Genomic DNA, 16,622 nt, shown 5'->3' with positions numbered 1-16,622 from the left:
GCATGTGGGGGAGACCTTCTTAAAATGTCTGAGTCACGTGAATGACTTTTCAAAAATTAAATTTTAAATTAAAAAAAATGATCCAAGTGTCCTAGAATCGATTGCGGGCATGAATACACAATTCTGAATATACTAAAACCACTTTAAGTGGGTGAAATGTACGGAGTGTGGGTCACATTTCAATCAAGCTGTTAAAAAACGGGAAATTGTCTGTGGTCTGACTGTTGCTCAGTGAATCAGAGGAAGGACAGTGGGACTACTGGTTTCCACTGGCACACACGTACTGGCGCACCTCCAGAGGTAGGTGTATTTGCAGACTCAGGACCCCCACAGGGTGGCTGAAACAGATTCCTGGCTCTCTCCCAGACCATCCAGCTCAACAGGTCCGGGGCAGGGTCTTGAGAATCTGCATTTCTTAAGGTTTCAGATGACACTGGGCTGGTCCTGGGACCCACTTTGAGAACTGCCCAGACAACCTCTGGTGGTACCGAGTACCTCTGGGGACAGAAGTGAGAGAGAGAGGCTTCACCACACGCTGTTCTGAATTTCATACTGTGTGATCAGGCTACTTAACAAAAAGTACGTAAATAAGATTTAAACTGACAATTATTAGAACTTATTAGAACTAGGTGTGTGTAGCAGAGACGGCTAAGTGTCCACTTTCCATTTTCTTCCTCCGTCACGGAAACCCTGAACTGTAGTTGGGAATATGGATGCCTGGAAAAGAAAGCACGTGTCCCTGCCTCCCCTCCATCTAGGTATAGCCATATGGCAACATCTGACCATTGATGTGAGTGGAAGTGTCCAGAGACTTCTAAGAATGCACCCTTCTTTCTCTCTTCCCCTTTCCTGCTGACTGGGATACAAACACGATGGCTGGAACTCAAGAAGCTATCTTAGGCTATGAGATGGAGGAGCCATTCTCAATAGAACAGCAGAGCAGGAAGCTAGGAGGAACCTGAACTCCTGACAGCTTGGAGCTGCCACCTCAGCCCCGCCCTGCTTGCCTCAGGACATCCTCTATGTGATAAGAAAGTATTTCTTGCTTAAGCAGCTGGTATTTTGGGGTTTGTGTCACTCACAGTCACACTCACCCTGAGTGACACAACACATAAAGGACCTTGCACAGCATCTGGCCTGTCATGGGCACCCCAGCTGAGGATCCAAGCCAGCTATGACTGGGGACTGGGGTGGGGTAGAAACGAACCCAGGCCTGTGAACCTGGGAGGGAAACTGACATAGAGAAGACCAGGAAATTCCACTGCCCCTCCCAGCCCTGGCCCAGCTGCTGGTCATTGGTCCTTGGTCTCCAAAGGCCAACCTACCTAACAAGATGACATGTGTTAAGCCATGTGCTTTTCTGACTGTACATTTTGCCAATTGAATTAGATATTCCTCTGGTTGATATTGGAGTGAATCATCATTTCCTGACCATCTGCTGTTTGGGTGGCAGGAAAGTCCTCTGAGTGCCAGCGGAGAAGCAGCACAGATTGAACACACCCCACGGACGCCGCAGGAGCAGGGGGGCTGAGGGCGGGGCGCCCAGGGAGGCCCCGACAGCCGCGCGCACGCGGGAGCTCAGGCGCTGCTAGCCCAGGGTCTGAGCCTGCGTCCAGAGCCCCTCCCACTCCAGACACTCAGTTCAAAAAAGAAGGGAATTCTGACACATGCTACAACATGGTTGAACCTTGCTAAGTGAAATAAGCCAGTCACAAAAGGACAGCTACTGTAAGATTCACGATTCCATTTAGATGACGCACCTACAGTCATCAAACCATAAAAAAAATGGTAGGATGGTGGGTGTCAGGGGCTGAGGGAAGGGGAATGGAGAATTAGTGCTTAAGGGGGTTAGTTACTGTTTGGAATGATGAAAATGCTCTAGAGAACTTTCGCATAACAATGTGAATAACATTTAACGCTACTACACTGTACACTTAAAATGATTAAGTGGTAAGTAAATCAGAAAGAGAAAGAAAAATATCATATGATATCGCCTATACGTGGAATCTAAAAAAAAGGGACGCAGTGAGCTCATCTACAAAACCGAAACAGACTCACAGACATAGAAAACCAACTTATGGTTACAGGGGGGAAAGGGGTGGGAAGGGATAAATTGGGAGTTCGAGATTTGCAGATACTAACTGCTATATATAAAATAGATAAACAACAAGTTTCTACTGTACAGCACAGGCAACTATATTCAATAGCTTATAATAACCTATAATAAAAAAGAATATGTATTTTGTATGTATGTGTGTGTGTGTGTGTGTGTGTGTGTGTGAATCGGTGTCCTGTATACCAGGAACTAACACAGCATTGTAAATCAACTGTACTTTAATTAAATAAAAAAGAGTGTTGAATAGATAAACAAATTATGATATATGCATACAATGGAATACCACTCAGCAATACGGACTATGGATAAATGCAACATATATCAATCTTAAGATAATTCTGCTGCGTGAAAGAAGCCAGACAAAAGAGAGTATGTACTATATAATTCCACTTTTGAAACATTCTGGAAACTACAGATTAATCCACAGTAACAGAAAGATCTGCGGTTGCCCGGGGATGGGCGGGGAGGCAGGGAAGGGCAGAAGGGAGGGATAGAAAGGGGCAAGAGTCTTGGTGGGGGGGTGGACATGGGATATGTTCATTACCTCAGTTAGTTTCATGAGGTTTCACAAGTGCACACTTTAAATACACTATATTTGTTATATGTCAATTACACCTCAATAAAGCTGTTCTTAAAAAGATTTTTTAAAAAGAATATGAAAAGGAATATATGTTTGTATACTTATGACTGAGCTGTTAGGACCCAGGTGGAGGCCCAGAGCGGACAACCTGGATTAAGAGGCCCGGGGAAGGTAATCACGAGAGTGAGGCTGCAAGGTCACAAGGGAATGTCCTTTGGGGTGCGTGGCTGGGCACCAAATGTCCTCACCTCCCCCTCCCTGGGACCGCCAGGCATCACAGCCCCTTCGTCTGCAGCGTCCATCCTCCCAGCACCCTGTACTGGGAGAACCTGACATTTTGCTCACTGGGAAGGAGGAGTGTCCAAGAATGTTTGGGGCTCAGAGGCAAGGAACTGGTACAGTGACCTCGGGGGGAGAAGCAGAATTCTAGGACAGGATGCCAAAAGAAATAACCATAACGTCTGCAAAACTGGTCTTCTTAAAATTTAAAACTTCTGCTTATGAAAAGATACCATTGAGAAAATCATAGATAAGACACAGCCGTGGAAAAAACATGTTTAACACCTCTATCTGAAAAAAACACAAGTATCCATAATATATAAAGAACTCCTTTAAAAAATCAAGGCTAAAAAGAGGAATAGCCCAAATTTTCAAATGAGCCACAGATCTGAATAGACACTTCACGAAAGAAGATGTATGAATGGCTGAGCACCTGAAAGTGTGCTCAATGCCATGAGTCATCGAGGAGGCTGTATTGATGTATTAAAACATCAATAAAGTACCTCTCCAAGTTATTTCAATGGCTAAAAATTTGAAAGCCAGAAAACACTCAGTGTTAGGGAGGGCACGGAGCAACTGGGCCTCGTACTTGGCTGGTATGAAATGCTACAGCCACTTTGCAAATGATTGGGTGCTTTCTTATGAAACTAAATATACACAAGAAATTCCACTCCATTTTCCCAAGAGAAATGAAAACATATGTTTACACAAGTCCTTACACAGAATGCTTAGAGTGGCTGCTAGTACACAAAAGCACTGGTGAGTCTCAGAAACATTTTGTGAGTAAAGAAAGCCAGGCGCGTAACAAATGCATCCGTTTGTTTGTGGTTCCAGAGCAGGCAAAATGAACCAGGATATTGGTGGCCTCTCCGTGGGGGGGGGGGGGCCATGAAGGCTTAACTGCACAGGGGCAGGAGGGAACTTTCCTGGGGACAGCAATGTTCTAAGACTTGGGATTCATGATGGTCCATCTACACAGTTCTCAAAATGCATCAGTCTGGATCCCGAAGATGGGTGCTTTCTTGGTGTGAGTTATCACTCACTGCTAAGATCTAGAGACAGAGGGGGACTCACAGCCATGCAGAGGGAAAGGCTAGAGATGGTGAGAAGGTTTTGCCTGGAGAGGAGAAGCAGCCTCATCTGATGGACAAGTCACGGATCAAGCTCTGGGATGAGATTTCACTGGGCTGAGCAGAAAGCCAGGCCAGCGGTCTCCCTGCATCGACACCTCCCCAAAACCCCTGCTCCCTTCTTTCTGATGAACACAGCTCCAGTGTGTTGAGGTGATGGAGTGGAATTCAGTCACCTGGCTGTTAAAAAGACAGGAAGATGTGGTATTTATTTGGGGCTGATCCAGTTAAAAATCTGGGGGTTCAGCTACCAAAACTCAAGAGGGGAAGAATGGATACAGGTAGCAGTCTTGGCCCCGGGGACAGCGTATTCAGCCCACCTGACAGGTGTCTGGGCCCACTCTATTGCATATTCCCCAGCCTCCCTTGCAGGGAGAGGTGGCCCTCAGACCTAAAGGGCAGTCTGCCAGGGAAATGCGGGGCTTTTGCTCTCATGATAAAAGGGAGCAGAGGTGGCTGGTGGGCCCTCCCTGTCTCTCCCTGGCCTGCACACAGACCAGGTGATGCTTGATGCTGTGACAACGAAGTTGTGACCTTGACAGAACAGCCCTGAGGAGAAGGCCAAGGGCACCCTGGGTTACTGTCTGGACATCCAGCTTCTGAGCAAGGCAGCAGTGCCCAGGTGATGGGAGGGGAAAAACCATTTCTATGGCATGACACCCCATCAGTTCCTAATGGGTAGACGAGATTTCGCTTATAAACCAGCTCTGACATCTTCCCCCAAGGATGAGTTTGGGCACTTGGTGGGTGCTGTGTGTTCCCTAGCCACCATCTCCCAGGTCAGACTGCAGAGCAGAGGCAAGGATATACTTTTAGTGGCACAATTTGCAATGCTGCCTAAAAACTCACTCACACAGCCTTGGGTCGCTTTTCTTGATACCCCAGTCTCAGGGTGACGGGTGAGCCTCTCACCCACCTTGATGTTGCCATGACCACAGGTCTGCGTTGTTCCTGGAACCCTCCAAGGAGTCAGGTGCCTCCCTCCATCCTCAGCTGGGCTGGGCCGGGAGCCCATTGTGGAGGGAAGGAGAAAAAACTCATCTGAATCAACTCTCATAAGCACGTGCTTTTTAAGCAGCTTCTGGAAAACATAAGAAACAAGGCAGGAAAACAAGTGTTTCCACTTGCAAATATGGCTGGAATTTTTAAAAGAAGAAAGGGCCTCTGAAGTCCTCAGTGCTAATGTCTTTTAGACACACAGGGCAAGGTGGACAGCACAGGTCGACCTAGAGTCCAGTAATTGCCCCCTGCGGCTCACCACAGCCCAGGGGTTAGCATCGAGCTGAGCCCGAGCCTGAGGGAGTGAGGGCAGCTGTTAGGACCCATGCCTGACCTCTGTGAAGCTGGGTGTCACCCCAGGGGCGCCCCGTCTCAGCCTCAGCACAGGGTGGTGGGGAATACCATGATTGCTGGCCTTGGTGACAGCTGTACAGAAAGAGGAATTGCCACCCCAGTGGGGAACTGGGCACCAGGGTCCAAGGCCACTGGGGAGATGATGGATCCCAGGTCAAGGAATGTCGCAGGACCACCTGCAGGAGTCCCGTTTTCTCTGGGGCTGGAGCTGCGGGACACGCCCATCCACAAGCCAATCACTGAACGGCGGGCTCCCGGCTGGATCCATCCCCAGAGGAGCTCAGAGCCACCGTGCACGGGTGCAAAGTCAGAGGGAGGTGGGCAGCAGCTTCAAGGGGCAATGAGACAAGCCCGTGAGCCTGCGGGGCCAAGAGGCCGACCCACCCTCCCCTCACTCCGGCCCTCTACTTCCTCCTCTCTTTCTCTCCATCTCTCTCCCCCTCCCAACTCTGTCCCACCTCCTCACATTTCTTTCTGTCTCACCACTCCATCTCATTTTGGTCCATCCCTCAGAAGCTTTACAAGAACTCCACCCTTTTAAACCCCTGTTTTCTCAGCATCCTGACAGCAAATGCAGGCAAAGGAGTGAGGCAGTGACCACATGCCCTCCCTTCACAGGGATGGATGGAGAGCTGGGCTCCGTGTTACAAGGAACCCCGTTTCCCCAACCCCTCATCCTGGCCATGTGACCATGAGTGAGGTGTCTCCTCAGCTTGGGGTCCTGTCTGTGGCATGGAACCAGATGGACAATCGCATGCAGACATTTGCAAAATGCCCACAGGTCCAGGGTTTGCTCAGCTCCCAATAATCTCATTGCAGCTCTTGGCTCACACCAAGTCTGTCTCTTTTAGTCCTCTGGCTGCCTGGACCTGCCTTGGTCTCCCGCAGGCCCAGAGCCAAGGCCAAGTGCCTCAGGGGGATGTTGGGCACACCTAGGCATGGCCATCCTCCTCCCGTCCTGCCACTCAGCTCTCAGACACAGCCCTTGGCCATGGCACAGAGATTCTCTGCAGTCTGAGCTTTGATGGTGGCCCCTATTGTGACCAGGGCCACCTTCCATCCTATGTTCCTGTCCCCATGAGCCTGGCCTGCACCAGCATGGAGCCGCAAGTTCTGGACAGGCCTCTGGGCTCTCAAGCCCTCTCTTCTACCCATTAGCTCTGCACCCTCTGCGCCTCAGTTTCCTCATCTACAGAATGGGATAATAGTACCTATGGCTTGGCTTATTGTGAGGGATGTGTGTAGGCCAGTCCCCCCACTCCAGGATGCCATTCACCAGGACCACAGGTCAATGTTCCTCAGAACACAGGCCTGGGGAGTCAGCTCTAACATGGGCTCTCCCTGCAAGGTTGGGGGAAGCGAGACCAAGGGCTGAGGCCACACTGCCAGAGGGCAGAGGCCAGTCTTGAGATAAGTGGGCCCCTCGGGTTCTCTCTGCTCAGCCCAGCCCTAACTTCTGGATCCAGGAGCATCCTCAGGCCTCCCTCTTCTGGCCACTCAGCTGACACAGGGCTTTCCCTGAGGAGTATGTGATGGACAATGCAGTTAGTGGGGGATGGGTTGGGAGTAAAGGCCACCTTTGAGGGCATCCCTCAGTGTCACTGATGAGCTGTGATCGCCTTGGGGGCCTCAGACATCATGAGGGTCATAACCATCACGGGGGCCGTGAGCATCACTGGGGACATGGACATATCATGGGAGCCATATGTAGTGTGGGGGCTGTGGGCACCATGGGGGGCCAGAGCATCAAGGGAGGGGCAGTGAGGTGGGAGATGCCCCCAGACTGAGGTCAGGCTGTCATTTTGGCCTGAGTGGGTGGTGCCCAGGAGCCCAAGGTTATCCTGCCCCATCCCTGGGGATGCAGGACCAGGACCTGGTGCTCTCTGAAGCATCCCCATTCCTGCCCGTGCCGCCAAATTCATCCACTCCTGCAGAAGCTTAGGGAATGCTGGGAAGATGTCACCTGAGATGGGACAGTGAAGCCAACGGACATGTCTTTGATTAGGGGTCAAAAACACCAGCAACGTTTTTTAAGTTGGTTCTTCTAACTTTTTTGTCTGGTTATAAAATAATGTAGGCAGTACACACACAGAACTGTGCCTGACAGAGGCAAGTCCTCTAAAGAAAGGCATTTTTGTCATCCAACAAACAGACGGATGAAGAAAGAAGCCAGTGGGCTTACAAGGCGCCATATGCCTACCGGAGGAAGACTAGTAAGGCAGCAAAGGTGATTAGGAGGAAGACCACATCCCACCATCCAGGGGAAACCATCATTCGCATCTCAGTGTCTCTTTTCTAAACAAGCATGCTTACAACATTGAAATTATTTACTTTTGCAGCCTCTCCCCATAACACTCTCGTGTCAGCTCTGATGAGCTGCACAGCCAGCATCCCTTGTGATGGTTACATGATACCCTATCATGGAGGGGCCGTAAATTATCCTTTCCCCGGCATGCATTTAAGTCGCCTATAATTTTTCATTACTTCATATAACACGATGGTGAATTATACATAACGCTTTTAGCGTAGTAAACAACACCTCTGTAGAATAGGTTCCCAGCAGCTAAATTACTTGGGTCAGAGGATATAAATATTTTAAAGGCTCTTGGTACACATTTGCCAAGTTGTTGTGTGGAAGAGTCGCTGTGTTTGCAGGTGTTCGTCATGTAGCAACTACGGAAGTTTGAATACATTTCAGGGTCTGTTGCTTATTGTGAATCAGGGTTTCAATATACAGGTCTCCAGTTCTGAGGCTATTTTTTTAAATGTGTTATAGCCATTCATATTTCTTTTGATTCACCTTACCGCGTCTCTCTGTTCCCAGCCTCCTACAGATGCATGGTATCTACTGATAATCACAATGCACATTTTTGTTATCCTGTCTTTTCTCTGAAGTTACAGCATAAACACTCTTTTTGTTACTACATGTCCTTCACAAGTAACATCTACGGTGACTGACAGAATATCCCACCAAGTGAATATAATATAGCTTATGTTCCTGTGTTTCCCCTGCTGGGAAGTTACAGTTAAGTTACAGTTTGTTTTATTGTGCTTTGCAGATACTGCATTTTTCTTTTTTACAGATTGAAGGTTTGTAACAACCTTGTTGCAACCTTGCACCCGATGATGCATTTTTAGCAATAAAGTATTTTTTAATTAAGGTATGTACACTGTTTTTAAATGCATAATACTATCACACACTTAATAGATAACAGTATAATGTAAGCATATTTTTAATTTGCTCTGGGAAACCAAAAAATTTCTGTGACTCACTTACTGCTATATTCACTTTATTGCAGTGGTCTGGAACTGAACCTACAACATCTCTGAGAATGTCCATATTTTGGAATTGTTGTGCTCAGTGAATATGAGACCATGAATATACTCATGCAAGTGCATTTTGTTTTTCCCTTTGCTTCCTCAAAATAAAGTCACAGACTTGGGACTACACAGGAGGAAATAAATATTTCACTCCCTCTTGATATATATTTAAAAGTTCACCTTTGGTTCCAGAAGGAAGTCAGCCACTGCATCTCTCCACCGGCTGTACTCACAGGTGCCAGCCTGCAGAAGACACCACAAATCACCCAAACCCAACTCCCTCAGGAAATGAGCCCTGATTTTATTCTAGAGGGGCAATTTGCCCATCCCACCCTGTATCCAGGGGTAGCTAAGAAGATATAAGCAGAATTTATTGAGTCGGTCATCTGGAAAGCTCCTTAGGAGGGGACAGACAACTGGAAATGAGCCCCTTTTTGCTCCCTATGCCTGCCTTTTGATGTGATGGTTGGATCTCCAGCAGCCATATTGGGTCATGAGACGACTTTGAGGATGGAAGCCCCACACTATGTGAGGCAGAGAAGAAAGATCCCCCAAAATACTGTAGTGGAGCCACGCCAGCCTTAGATTTCCTATCTCCAAGTTTGTTTCAATGTGAGAGAAAAATAAATCTGGTGTTAGCTAAGTCTTTGAATTTTAGATCTTTATTACTAGCAACTGAGCTACTTCTTCAACTCTCCAGAACATTACTAGCACTGGTTTTAGCACATTAAAAATGTTCTAATTAGGTATACATGTCAAGTGAGACTTGTTGCTTAATTGCACATTTTGGGAGGGATATTACAGACAGAAGAAGTAACACAAAACTGTGTACACTGGGAAGGACAACCATTTTCAGGGACCTAGGAGCCACTTCCTGGAGCGTGACACCATGTGCTCTCATCTTACTGGGAGGGTGTCAGGTGAGACCTAAATGCATGTCACTCCTGTCATGGAGAACCCCTGAGACAGAGCATCCCAAGGGAAACAGTCCGTGTTTCCACATTTCCAATCTCTCTCTCTCCTTCTCCCCTCCCCACTCCCCTCTCTGTTTCTTCCCCTCCCCTGTTTGCCCTCTCTCTCTAACAGTTTTGGCAGGAGAGGAATCAGAGAGTCCCCAGCCCAGGATGGAGAGGTTGCACAATTTGGAGAAGGAGCTGGAAAACTGACACCCTCAGAGCAGGAGAGCCCAGCCCTGCTGGCACTCTGTGAAAGGCTATTTCTGTCCTCCCTGCATTCAGACAGAGACACCCCATCCAGTCCAATAAATGCCCCTTTGTGCTGAATGGGTTTCCATCAACTCATGAGATGCCCTTAATGAGAGCCGGCTGTACGCTGCCGTGTCCTCCGCACAGCAACAGGCCTGCCAACCTGGACACCATCGGAGCCAGGAACAGATGTGGCCTTTAAGCAAGACACCCCAAAGACTTCACCCCCTGCACAGCACAGACATCCACGGGCCAGACACGTAACCAGTCCCACATACAGGGCCGGGCTCTTGGACCTGCCTTGAATGTGTGCTGGGGGCCCCAGTGGTCTGATGGCTCAGCCCCCGAACAGCCACGGCCCCAAAAAACAGCCTCTGGGGTCAAACAGCCCCCAACCTACTCCATGCCCAACCAGGAGGACATATCTCCTACCTGCTCCTAAAGGGGCCAGGTGAGGGTCCTTTCCTGGGCAGGAAATTCACCCCCAAACCTCCGCACCCCCTCCCTTAGATGGGAGGGAGCAGCTGTGAAGACAAAATGGAATGTCTCAGCTTCCAAATTCTTCCGATCAGCCTTGGCTGAAAGCAAGGAAAGAACCGAGGCTAGCTGACTGAACAGGATTCAAGAAAAGCTTAAAAGAAGAGGCTGTGGAGACCAACGCCAGACTGAGAAGCACAGATCAGGCATTACAGCCTGCAGGCAGCGGCCAGAGGGCAAAGGGCAAGTTAACATGGAGACACCCTGCTCCCTCACCTGGCTGCCCTGCTGTTTGTTGTTCTCAGCAAACAAGGTCCTCTGGGACCCCTGCTTTTCGACAAAACAGGCTTTACCTGGATGAAGGCAGCCTTGCCATCTGTTGGACTGAATTTGCTCATCAATTGTGAGACGTGACCAGTGACGGGACATCATCTGGTTATGGGGATCCCAGCCAGTAGGAAAAGCCCGTCAGCTGACCCTAGAACCCCTGGATAGGGACCCCTCTGTAGAGGGTCCCTCTTTAGGACTCTTCCCTTCATGGGTTTATGCAAGTAAAATAACTAAAGATGGTGCTTTGCAGTGTAGTGATTTCCAGCACGCTGCACTGACAAGTCTAAGCTTTTCCACAGCAGAGGGACACGTGCCCCGCGCTGAGGGGCGATTAGCGGTAGCATCTGTGTAAAGGTGCTGGAGCCACGGCAGGTGCTCAGAAGTAGAGTTCTGCACAGCCCCCCGCCCCCGCCCACTGCACTCCTCAGTCAAACCCACAACTTGACCCAAATTCCCACCTTGGGGCTCAGAGTGGGGTCCCCGGAGCAGCCACATCAGCCTCCCCAGGACCTGGGTAGAAATGCAGGGGATGGGCCGGCAAGCAATGTCCCTCGGTGGTTCTGATGCTGGCTCAGCCAGGATCAGGGCAAGGACAACCCTTTGGATGGCCGGCACTGCATGGTATCCAGCGGGCACAGGGGCCGGCCACTGTCCCCTCCCTGCCTCAGAGCAGGGACAGGGGACAGGAGAGATCTACGCCTGACCCGAAGCCCTCGCCCTGCTGTGGCTCCTCAGGCATCTGCAGAGGTCTCCTGAAGGATACTGAAGCCGAGGGAGAGCCTGGGACCTGAGGTGGCCCACGCTTCTCCAGGGAAGAGAGAAAGGCCCTGAGGTGGCTAGGTGCTCCTGTGGGACTCACTACAGCCCCATGGTAGCCCCCAGAACCCATCTGGACAGGTAGGGTGGGCTCAGGAAACTTGGGTTCAAATCTTAGCTCTGGAGCCTTAGTATTCCCCACCTGTAGAATGGGTGCATAGTGAGCTAGTGCACACCAAAGCCCCAGACCAGGGTCCCTTAGCAATGCCTGCTAGTTCCATCCTTGGCCTGTCAGTGGCAGTGTTTCCACTTGACCATAACCCGTGGAAAGCTGTGGGTGCTAAAGGAGACAGCCCCTACCCTGAGCCTCCAGAGCCTCAGTGGGAGTGGGGGTTCCTGGAAGGGGATGGGAGAGACCTAGGGGTGCAGAGAGCATGCCCTCAGGGGCATCTGGGGGCTTCCTGGATGTGGTGGCCCCCAGGCTTGGATAATGAGGAGACTCTGACCCTGGGCAGGAAAAGGCAGGAAGTGGGCACTGCAGGCCAGGTGAGCTTGGGCCCCACCCATCCCTCAGCAACTGTTCTCTGAGCACCTGGTGTGGAGATTTCAGACACAGTTTACTATGGAGGAGACATCACCTGTCCACAGGGCCTCCTTGTGGCTCAAGTTTGGGCCCTCAGCCCAGCTGGCTCCCTGGACAGGCCAAGGCCAGCCTTTGGGAAAGGAAGGGGGTACCTAGACTAGACCTGACCTGCCACCAGATCCCTCTTTGCCAAACCACAGGCCTCTGGCCCCACCTGAGCGCCAGATGCCTATCCTCACTCCCACACTCACCTGTGGCCCAGTGGCTTCGTGGTCTGAGTCAGCGGTCAACGTAAGGGCCAAGAATATGGAGCCCCATCATTAGCGGTTTGCTAACCACAGGCTGGGCTGAGCTGGCTAGGCTGAGGGACACCTGGAGGCTGGACAAAGTGGACATGGCCAGGGTATGCCCTGGGCAGCCACCAGGCGTGGGCTGAGGGTCAGCAGTACCTGGGGCTTTGTGTCTGTGGGGGAGGGGGCAGTCCACACACACACAACAAGCACAGTTCTTTCAAGAGCTGCCTCAGGGCACCAGGTGAGGGGGCCAGGGGCTACTGCAAACAGGCAGTCTGCAATCAGGTGATACAGAGAAGCTGGCCACGCATTCTGGAGGCAAGATCTTCAAGTGGGGGAAGTGGGGAGTGCAAAGGCCCTGAGGTAGAGAGGAGTCCATGGAACAAACAGAAGGGCAATGGGGACGGTGAAGGGAGGGGAGGATGCAGGAGTCTCAGGTGTGCAGGTTCCAGGAGTGAGGATTTTCATGAGAAGACTGATTTAAGCTGATCAGTGATATAATCTGATTTACTCTTTCAAAATAGAATTTAGGGGGAGGGGTGAGTGTTTCAGTCTGTTACACGGTCTGTGCTTAAGACAAAAACCTATTTATTAATGAAATATGTAACACAAAAAATAGAATCGAGATCAGCTGTTATGAGAAAAAAACCTACAAAATTACAGTACCCTAAAACAAGATAGTTTTTTTACATTTAAGTATTGATGACACAACTTTGTAAACTGACTACGCTTCAATAAGAACTATATATATACACACAAAAAAAAAGTGAAATTAGAAAAAAAAAAAGTAGTATTGAGATGGGCAGCCCAGGGAGGGTCTGTGTTCCGAGAACTGGAGACACAGGCTCCTTTTGTCGTCGGCTCTGCTGTGTGAGACTCCTATGCCCAAGATCTCTTTCATGGTCCAATACAGCTGCTGGAGGTCCAGCCATTACATCCACGTTCCAGCCAGTAGGAAGGAGGAAGTAATAGAGAATGGACACCCCTTCATTTAAGGTCCCTCCCTGATGTTGCACACCCTTTCTGTTGTCAGCATGTAGCCAGACGGCCACACTAGCTACAGGAGAGTCTGGGAAATGCATGAAGGCCCCTGTTCTGGGAAGCCATTTGTTGAGCTAAACATCAGGAGTCTGAATGAAGGAGAAGGGGAGAACTGACAGTCAGGGTGACCACTGTCCCTGCCACCTTTGCCCTGGCTGCTAAGGTAAGATACCCATAGATGGCAAGTGGAGTCATCTCTACGGGGTCTGGGGAGGTATCGATGCACAAATGGGCAGGACAGACAGGTGGGTCAGGACCCCACAGAGGAAGCTGCATCTCACTGTTGTCTCTCCGCAGCACCAGGTGGGCACCACCAAGCCAGTCGGCCTACCTCTCACTCACTCTGTCGATGCTGCCTTGTATTCCAGACAGTGATGAGCATAAGTCAGCAACACCCTTGTGGGGGAGCACCCACTTTGCTTCCGGGGTTGAGGGCCTTCTAGGGGGGTTATACCTTACTGTGTGGCCTTGGGCACATCACGACTTGCTGGAGGACCATGGGAGGTGATGCATACCCCATACCACTTTATGCTACCTGGCCCGTTCCCATGATTGACCCAGGCACGTCTGCACAACCTGGGCAAGTGCCCACCCCTGTCTTTAAAGTGTGGGTGATGATACAGCACCTCCTCGCAGGCCTGGCCTCCTCCTCTGTCCTTCTGGAAATGGGGCGGCAGGCCTGCCCTGCCTTCCAGCTCTGTGCACTGAGCTGGTGGAAGCTGTGGTGCCTGGAAGTGCCTAACAGAAATGCAGAATCTTGGGCCCACTCCACTGCCATGAGATGGTTCCCCTCGGGAGGGTGATGAGCAGGTGGGCCACCAGCACCCAGGGAGTGCCTATCGCCCCAGGGTGACAGCCAGCCTGTCCTCCCGCTCCTGCTCTCCCTGGTGGTGGGCATGTGTGGACCAGCCTGGGCCCTGGCAGAGGCAGGAGCTGCAGCTGCGAAACCAGCCTCCCAGAGCAGGACCGGGCCCAGGCCTGCCTCACTCAGCCTGGAGCACCCCAGGTATGCCACACCACCTTTCCAACCTCGGTATTTCCCTCTGTAAACTGGAAACCCCATCCCTGCCTCCAGGCCTCTAAGAGAGGGCCAGGGATTTGGCCATTTTCAGAGGTTCCCGTTCATGAAATGTGATCTGTCTGAATGCACATCTTCCCAGATTCCAGGTGACATATCTATGCTCTCCCCACAGTAATTCAGGTGCGTAGGCAATGCTCCTCCCCGCCTCTGGAGGTGTGTTCACCAGAGTGGAGACCAGGCCCTACTAGTCATGAGACCCTGGGTCCCCCCTGATGAAGAGTGAAGCTGCTCTGGCATTCCGGTCTCTGGTCATCCCAGGGCAGGCAGCCACCACCCCAAAAGCCACCCACTTCTGAGGTCTGCTCTGGGCAACATGGCCCTTGTCGATCACTTGTGGGCAGGATTTCATTACCTGCTCAAGGTATCAACATGAGGAAGGGGCTGGGGTCAAGGCCACCATCACCCTCACTGCTGGGAGCTGGTCCCGGCTTCACCTGGGCTGGGTCATTTCATCTTCATAGCATCCTCACAGGAAATGCATCCTGCATGTGTGTGTGTGTCTGCGTGTGTGCCTCGACTGCACACGCAGCCCCTCCACCATGTCCCTGTGTCTCTTTGCTGGAGCACGCCGCTGGCCCTGTACCTCCCCAGCCCACCCTGTCTCCTGGGACATTCCCCAGTGGTTATTTTCCCAATGGTCACGTCCCCATGGACCTGAACCTCAGGGTCAGCATCTAGGAACTGGCCTTGGACACTCATGCTGGGCTTCCCAGAATTTGAAACCAGCCATGGGAACACACTGAGGGCACTGCCCCCTTTTAGTCTGTACTGGGGACAATCTGGTAAACAGACACGTGCAGGCAAATAAGGATGACACGGCAGACTGGGGAAGTCCCTCCCTGAGAACAGGCAGGCCTAGAGGATGAGACTCTACTGAGGGTTGACTACACCCCCACAGCTCAACCCTGGAAAGCTGAAGTGCCTGCCTGAGTCCCCAACATGGTCAGAGCAGCCTTACAAACCCAGGTCTAAACGCCCAGTTGTTCCACCATGATCTTTCCTGGCTTCCTCTTTTTGGATGGAGGGCTACCGTGGGACCCACACGAGAGACTTCCACGCCACCCACCCAAACGCACTCATCCAGCAGATGGGCAGGGATGAAGCCCTCTCAAGCCCTTTTGTCTGGCCTCCCTCCTGCCCTACCCCCGACCTGGGGCCTCCCCTGTACACTCAGGGCCCTTTCTCCTGGCCACCCTCCCCCTAGCCCCTCCAGGGGCCAGTGCCACCCCCAAGGCAGAGAGGTGAGTGCTTTTGTGTGAACAGTGCCAACTTAAACATGAATAGTTAGGTTATGTCAAAATAACAGTAACTGGTACTGTAATGGCCACCATGCCCAGGCCTGCCCAGACCCCCAGGCACTGCTGTGTCCCCACTCGCGGCAGCACACACAGACCCCAAACCCAGGCCCACTAGATGGGCAGAGCACTGAGAAATCAAGTCCAAACACCTCGCTGAGAAGAAGGGGAAACCAGCCACATCCTCCAGTGGGCGAGGGCCCAGCTGAGTTCAGCCAGGGCTGGGAGCACCCTGCAGCCCTCAGCCTGTCCCCCCCACAAAGGCAGTGTAAGCACACCAGCAGGTCAGGAGGGAGGGCCTAGAGCATGGTTTCGTTGGAAATTCCTTTTTTTGCTAAATCCCCAGGATGACTTGCATTTTCCATGCCTTTGGTTTCACTTACAAAACTCCCGAGCAGTGGGGGTGAGGCACTGGGCAGAGGGGACAAGGAGGTCCCAGTGTCAGGGGTAATCACAAGAGATGCAGGCTCTAGGTTCTAACAGCCACAGGTGCCTACCTCCTGGCAGGGCATACTCGCTAGGGGAGCACCCAGTCCACTGCTTACAGGACCACACAGTCTCCCTCCGGAGTTCTGAGCACAGCCTCCTGGGTGTCTTCCCAGCTGAGCCTCAGCGTCCTCCCCTGTCAGGTGAGAGGGTAATACCTCCTTGCCAGGGCTGTAAGACAAAAAGTGATGCACCTGGCCCCATGTATGGCCCCAGAAGCCCCACTCTGGCTGCCGTGTTCCAGCCCCACAGCACTAGAACAGGGCCTGGCTATAGAAGGCATCCTGTGATTACAG

The sequence above is a fragment of the Vicugna pacos genome, chromosome 4, assembly GCF_048564905.1.
Source record: "Vicugna pacos chromosome 4, VicPac4, whole genome shotgun sequence".
Classification (NCBI taxonomy): Eukaryota; Metazoa; Chordata; class Mammalia; order Artiodactyla; family Camelidae; genus Vicugna; species Vicugna pacos.
Note: the sequence above shows the minus strand (reverse complement) of the source record.